This window comes from Cupressus sempervirens, chromosome 10 (assembly GCF_028749045.1).
Source record: "Cupressus sempervirens isolate cs-2001-9-10 chromosome 10, ASM2874904v1, whole genome shotgun sequence".
Taxonomy (NCBI): domain Eukaryota; kingdom Viridiplantae; phylum Streptophyta; class Pinopsida; order Cupressales; family Cupressaceae; genus Cupressus; species Cupressus sempervirens.
Window position 1 is genome coordinate 324099992 of NC_143127.1, and position 8244 is coordinate 324108235.

An 8244-nucleotide genomic window follows, 5' to 3' on the forward strand; every position below is an offset into this window, starting at 1 on the left:
AAATCACATTTAGGATTAGAGGTACTATCCAAGGGTAGAAAGTGATCTCACTCATTGACACTGGGGCTACACATAATTTTATAGATGCATAATTTGTAGCCAAGAGAGGTCTATAGACTGAGGAGGATGCCAAATTTAGGGTTATGGTAGCTAATGGTGGAAAACTATTATGCACTCAGAAGATATCTAATCTTCACATCAGGTTTGGAGATGGCTATGAGTTGAAAGATGAGTTCTATGTGGTAGACATGGGAGACTATGATGTCATCGTTGGCATGGTATGGATGGCCTCTCTAGTAGAGTTCACATTTAACCTAGAAAAATTGGAAATGAAGTTTCAGCATAAGGGAAGAACTGTGGTACTTAGGGGACTTTCAGATGGAAGTTGCAGAGTAGTTTCCTTGAGAAAAATGCAAAGACTTTTTTGGCATGATAACATAGAGTAGGCAGCAGAATGTTTCACTATGCCATCTTCATAAGAGTCATAGGTGAAGAGTCATCCACTAGAGATCCAGGAGATACTTGACAAGTACACTAAGGTATTTGGCAAGATTCCGCATGGGGTTCCTCCCAACAAAGGAATAGAGCATGTTATTGAGCTTGAGGAGGGAGCCAAAATAGTCATGATTACTCCCTATTGTCATCCTAAGAAACATAAGGATGAGATAGAGAAGAAAATTAAGGAGTTTTTGTAAATAGGGCATATCAGGTCTAGTAAGAGTCCCTTTTCTTCAGCAGTAGTGTCGGTAAAGAAGAAGAATGGGACAATGTGCATGTGCATTGATTATAGGGCATAAAAAAAAAAGACCATTAAGAATAGATATCCCATCCCACAAATAGATGAGTTGATTGATGAGTTACATGGTGCATTTTTTTTACAAATATTGATCGATGGTCAAGATATCATTAGATCAAGATAAGGGAGGAGGACATTGAGAAGATAGCTTTTTGGTGTCACTATGGTCACTTCAAGTTTTTGGTTATGCCATTTGGGCTAATCAATGCCCCTACTACATTCTAGATTTGCATGAATCAGGTATTTAGGGAGCAACTTAGGAGATTTGTTTTTATTTTCTTTGGTGACATTTTAGTCTTTAGTAAGACTTGGGAGGAGCATTTACAACATCTTTAGATGTTGTTGTCTACTTTGGAAAAAGAATCATTGTATGCCAAGGAATCTAAGTGCGAGTTTGGGATGACTGAGGTACTATATCTTGGACATATTATCAGTGTAGAGGGAGTTCGGGTATATCCTAAAAAGATTAGGGCTATTTTTGATTGGCCTACTCCTATGAATCTTACACAACTTAAGGGATTCCTTGGTTTCTGTGGACTTTACAGGAGATTTGTTAAAAGATTTTCATAGTTTGTTGCACCCCTAAGAGACCTTACCAGGAAAGGGGCTTTCACATGGAAAGAGGCAGCTCAGAGAAGCTTTGATCATTTCAAGAAGGTGATGTCATCATGTCCAGTACTAGCTCTACCAGATTTCACAAAGCCATTTGAGCTTCACTATGATGCATCAGGAGATGGGATTGGGGCGGTCCTAATGTAGGAGAAGAATCCCATTGTTTTTGAGAACAAGAAGCTCCATGGAGTGGAGAGGAGCTATTCCATCTATGATCAGGAGATGTTGGCTATAATGCATGCATTGGCCAAGTTTAGGTCCTACCTAGTTGGGGGAAAGTTTTTTATCAAAACTGATCACAACAGCATCAAGTACTTCATGAACCAACATGATTTGAATGATAGATAGTGGAAGTGGATCATGAAGTTGTAGGCTTATGAATTTGACATTGAGTTTGTCAAAGGTAATAATAATTTGGTTGCAGATGCCTTATCCAAGAGGCCTCATATTTGTGCTCTAGCTGAGGTCACATGAGTTTGGAGAAATAAGATCATAGAAGAATATGCAAAGGACACTTGGGCTTCTAGAGTAATTGCAGGCACCATACATGATGATCACTATGTGTTGATGGATGGATTGATAAAGTTTTAGGACAAGATATATTTGATTCCTTCATCACAGTTTAAGGAAGTAATACTGAAGGCATTTCATGATGCACCTACAGCTGGACATCTAGGGATCTTTATGACCTATAGGTAGATCCGTCAGTGGTTCACATGGAAAGGGCTCAAGGATGATGTTCAAAAGTATGTCAGGGAGTGTGCAATTTGCCAATAGAATAAGGGAGAGCACACATATCCTACAGGGTTGTTACAACCTTTGCCCATTCCGAATGGGAAATGGGAAAGTATTTCCATGGACTTCATCACCGAGTTACCATGAGTACAAGGGAAAGATTGCATCTATGTGATAGTTAACTGACTGACGAAGTTTGCTCACTTCTTTTCTATTCCATCTACTTATACAGTAGCACGGGTGGCTGATCTTTTCTTAAGAGAGATATTCCAATTACATGGGCTACCTACTTTCATTGTTAATGATAGGGATAGTAAATTCATGAGCACTTTTTGGCAAGAGTTGTTTAGGTTGTGTGGTACTGAACTTACACCTAGCACTAGTTATCATCCATAGACAGATGGGTAGACAAAGATTGTGAATAAATGGGTGGAAGGATATCTAAGGAACTATGTGACTACATAACAGAGGGCTTAGTTCAAATGGCTACATATGAGAGAGTACTATTATAACACCACTTATCATATGTCCATTAAGATGACTCCATTCATGGCACTGTATGGTTATGAAGCACCTAGTTTCATGGATCTAGTTTTGGGAGATAGTAGAGTGCCCAAAGAAAAAAACTTCTTGCAGGATAGTTAAGATATTTTGAGGGTGCTCAAGGAGAATGTTCAGCAAGCCCAAAATCATCAAAAATTGTATGCTGACCAGCACCAGATAGAACATAGTTTTGAAGTTGGGGATATGGTTTACGTAAGGCTACAACCATATAGACAATCATCACTCAAAAAAAGCAGAGCAAAGAAGTTGAAGCCTAGGTTTTATGGCCCCTAAAAAGTGATCTGCAAGGTGGGTGAGGTTGCTTATGAGATAGAGCTTCTAGAGGATAGTTGGGTGCATAATGTGTTTCATTTTGTAGACACCTAAATTTGATTACACTGCTTTAGTAATCCTATTTAGTTATCTCTAAAGGCATCATTAATTAAATTCTTATTTAATTAATCGTTTGCCATCCCTAGTTGATTAATTTAATTAATCATCTATAGTCCTAATTGATAAATCAAATAACCTATTATTTATCAATTAAATCCTATTCTTCTATCTAATTTCAAAAATCCCCATTTATTAAATAAACCTATTTGATAAATAAAATCTTCAAATCTAAAAACCCCTAACTTATCCCTAATCCTCCATTTAGCCTAATTTACCCCATCCACCCATACTAACCTAGCTTAGCCACTAACTCACCCAACCTCGTTAATGTCATCCACTTGCACATCTCTAACATCTCTAATCTAATCCTAAACCCAAGCCTAATCCACCCCCTAATGTTGTCACATTCCTTAAACAAGTTTAAGACTTTCCTAATCCAAACTAAAGTCTCCCCTCAAAAGTCCCAACCACCAAGTCATGAGTGCTCTTACAAAACATAAAAGACTCTTACAAGCCCGCTCATGACTCTTACATCCATCTTCCACACTCTTCCCTCTTCCACACTCATTCCTCTTACATCTCTCTTACATACTCAACCCCACTCATCATGCCTTTAACCAACCCTTTACCCTACCCTTTCACACTCATCCTCTTTATGACAAGTGTCACATTTCCATTGGTGCTAAACAAGCACAATCCATGTGCTCCCCTTTGAGTCCATCTTAGCCCTCCTTAACCATCTCCCCATCCTTGCATCTAAGCCCTGCATCCCTCTACCCCTTGGCCTATAAATTCAATCCCATCCCAAGCCATCAAAATCAACAATCTTTTAGCTAAAGTTACCATGCTATTTTGAGAACTAAAGTCATCAATCTTAACCTTATAATGTCAAATTGAGAGCTCACAAAGCTACCAGTTTGCTATTATCCATCTCCACCATTTGAAGAAACTTTGAGCAATTGAGCATACATCTTCATCAAAGGACACATCTACAAAATCAAGGAAGCATGGAGTGTTTTCTCTTTTGAGGTTTGCATTTCTTGTTTGCTTTCTTTGTCTAAGTTTATATGAGAATTTAGTGTTAGTTTGTGAATGTTTCTCTTATTGATAATGTTCTTTGCACACTAAATCTTGTTCTACATTTTGGCATGCCTGGTGGGACCCCGCTATGGGTCATTTTTTCATCCATTTCAATCTAAAATTTTCTTTTACAAACTAAAAATCTAATGGTTTGTTGTTGTTTGAGTTGTTGCAAGGTGTGTTTGCTTGTTTTTGCAGGTTGAAAGATGCACTAAAGAGAAGGACACACCCTTTAAAATCTGAAAATAATAAAAAAAACCAAAAAATTCTAGAAAAAACCCGCGTCCATCGGTTCACTTCATGTAGTATCGTCTCCACCTGTCGTCTCCGCAATTTAGCATCTCCGCCTGTCGCCTCTGCAAAATGTCATCTGCGCAAACTCAATTATCATCTCCGCAAGCCCAATCGTCGTCTACGAAAGATAAACTATCGCTTGCGCCTACACAACTGTCGTCTGTGTGAGCTCAACCGTCATCTTCGAAAGCACAAACTATCGTCTACAAATTTTGGCGTCTTCGCCTGTCGAACTATCATTTCCGCTGCTACAATCTGCCAACTGTCGTCTCCGACACCGCTAGCTACTTTTTTTACTAGACTGTCGTCTGTGCAGATCAGTGTCTACATAAATCAGCATCTGCGCATATTGGCATCTTCACCTGTTGTATTATTTTCCAAAATTTGCCACCTAGTTTTTGGTTGTCTTGTCCAAGTCATTGTCTTTACATGCTTTCAAAACTCTAACAAATGAACCTATAGTTTTTCAAAAAAACAAAAAAAAAAGTATAAATCAAAATTTGACTTTTAGTGGTTCCATAGGATTTAGACCATTTTAAGCATTTTATGCGTAGGAAAAATAGAAAAAAAAGTTTAAAATTTTTTTCCCATAGTTAAGCTTTCATTTTGGAAGATTTTGGGTAACTAATCAAATTGTGTTTTTGTCTTATTGCAGGTTGGAGCAATGAACTTAATCATGTTTCTTAGGTTTTTCTTGAAATGAACTTGAATGTTTAAGCATTGTTCTTTGAATGAATGTTGTTCAAAAACACACTCTTGAATGCCATGGATAAAAATCAACCTTTTATTGGAATGCATGCTTAAAACAAACAAACTCAATCTTGAATGCAAAGAATCAATGAATCAATGCAATATCTCACATTTCCAATTTGGGCTTAAAACATTCTAACACAATCTTGAATGCCTAACAATCAATGAACATTGCATGGTTTTGACGCTCGCATTTTTTATGTTGACGAATTCTCGATTTCCATTATATTGACGACGCTGTCCAGTTGGAATGAACATTGTATGCCATAATCACGAGCGTCTTCAATCATAGCTTACAAAATTTAAATCATCAATTGGGAAAGAACTTTACTTTTTAACCCAAGGTCATCCAAGTCTTCCCTCCCTTTGTTGTCTTTCGAGGCCATCTTGGGTGCATAAGATTAGGATCCAAAACCTTGTTTTTTTTTAGGAGGCCTGCTTGGGGATTTCATCACCCCTTGGACGACCTCAACTCCAATGTTCCGACAGAGTATAAGAATCGAGAGGTGAATCGAAAGACACCTCTCTTGGGATCAAGATTTTGTCACTCGGGCTAAGCCTCAAGGAACTTTATACCCTTGAGAAGTGAAAGAGGAGAAGTGGGTTACCACTCCTCTCGGCTGTGTGACATCTTTTTTATTTCATCTACGGATATGGGCCTCATGTACCTTACGTATATCGAGGACTCCCTAGTTAAACCAAATTTTATCTTTGTAGAAAGCTTCCTTGGATGTTGGTATGTTTGACGTACTTGCTCCAAAATTTTGTCTGCTTGTTTGTTCATAGCCTTTGAATAAATGTTTGCCAACTTTGGTCAAAATCTCAGAAAAGGAGAAATCTTCCAGCTCAAGGCATACTTAGCGTAGTCACTACCTCATCCAAAGATCATCCAAGCTCCCTTAGTTCTTTGCTTTAGAACAATCCCAAATCTAAAGTCCATCCAAATCATCCCCCCCCAGCTAGCTAGCAACCCAATCCAAAATCACACCCAAGCCTTTAGAGAGTTGTTGTCACTCTGTCAGAATTCGCTATCCAATCAATCCTACCAATCAACCAATCTCACCAAGGTTATCCCTCTGACAGAGCATTGTCTAGGGTAACCCAGCTTTGTCACTTGTATCCCCCATCACCTTGAGCTAAAGGTTGTGATCCACAAGTGGTCAATCTTGTGTCATGCCCATAGGATCATTAGTCTATCCTTAAGTTGACACAATCTCCACCAATCCTACACATAGGAAAGAAAACCTCTCACTTTTCGACAGTACACCCTTGAAAGCTTCCATCCACAAGAAAGCTGAAAATCTCCAGCCAATCCTCCTTAGGTCTGTCATATAGCTTTGACTCTCCCTAGGAAATCTTTCATCAGCCAATCAAAAATCTGAGCTTAATCCAAATCTGACCATGAGATTTCGTGTTCATCCATATGCAAGACCCCATCCCCATCAAACTCATCATCAAAGCATGAAATACCAATCCTATCATGATATATTCGGTCCTATTGTCCTGGCTCCTACCACCTCCTATTCCAATGATGATGAAGATCTTGTTGACTATGAAGGGTATCTTGAGAGCCTTAGAAACAGTCCACCAACCATCCCCCAAAATCCAAGAGTTATTCCAAACTATCTAGTCATGCCATCTAATATCCCAGCTTCTCCTCCATCACCTAATCAACCAAGCTTCCAGTCTTTCACCCCCATCACACTAGCTATTCCTATCAATTCACCTCCACCTCTGACACACAAGTCTAGAAGGAATCTCCCAGAGGAAATACAAGAAAAATAGCCTCCAGCAGTCGATAAGCCATGTCATCCAATCCAACCATGTGAAGTAGTAAGTAATGAAGCTTCCCCATCTATAATATCACCTCCATCTCCCATAGCTATCATCCCCATACCATCCATCAAATTGCTTAAAATCCTTCCACTTCCCGCAAGCACCAAAATCTCACCACCTGTCAAATCCCTTCAAATCCTATCCACATCCCCTCCAAGCATTTCCCAAATCTCCTGTGATGACCCTTATGCATCCATCTTCTACTCACCCATTTCCACTACTGAATCTCCCATCTATCCATCCACTGCCTTTGAAGAATCCATCCCTTCACCTCCTATCGTACCATCCACTCCAATCCAATCCTATCAAGATCCTACCCAAAAGCATGTTGACATCCCCCAAAGCATAAAAAAAGATATCATCGTACCATGCCTTCCATCCATAGTGCAGTCACCATCCCCTCCATCTCCAAAAACTCAGGCCATACCTCCTCTACTGAAGGATATCTTTTTATCCCATCAGCTAAATCAAGAGCCTATCCTACCATCTCCTTCGCTCCATGCTTCCATCTTACCACCTATCCAAGCTATTCCACCATCTAAAATCTACCCTCTTGGTTCACATACATTCATCCATGGTGGCCTCCTCTCAGCAGAAGAATTAAGAACAATATCTCCCCATTGTAGTACATCTAATAAATTACTTCCACCATTTTTTGCAAGCAAAAAGTAACCTCAGCTAGTTCAAATTCTCAATCCATGGCATTATCAAGGTCAAGGTTTAGGACCACAAGAGCAAGGAATCATAAAGCCTATTATTGCACAAAAGAATCCAGGATTTCATGGTCTTGGATATGTATCCAAAGGCTCACCATCTAAAGGTGTTGGTACACCACACCCCCAAACCAAGCCTATCTCCAAACCCACCATGCCAGCCTCCCATCACTCCTTCAAGAAATCTTATGTCACCCCCCCTCCACCATCTTTGCAATCCAAAACAACCTACCATATCCCCCCTTCATCAGCTAAATCCATTTTGGGTCCCTATGTCCCAAAATCTACCATCCTCCATCCTCCTATCAGCTATCATTCAAATCCTATTCCATCTGTTCCTATGCAAGGTCAACAAAGGCACATATCAGGGCACATTGTCCATCATCATCCCCCTACATGCTCTTCCATATCCTCTTCATCTCACAAAGCTTCTCCTAACCATCTTCCCAAAGCTTACCACAGTAATGCGAATGCCAACTTCAAAATGCATAA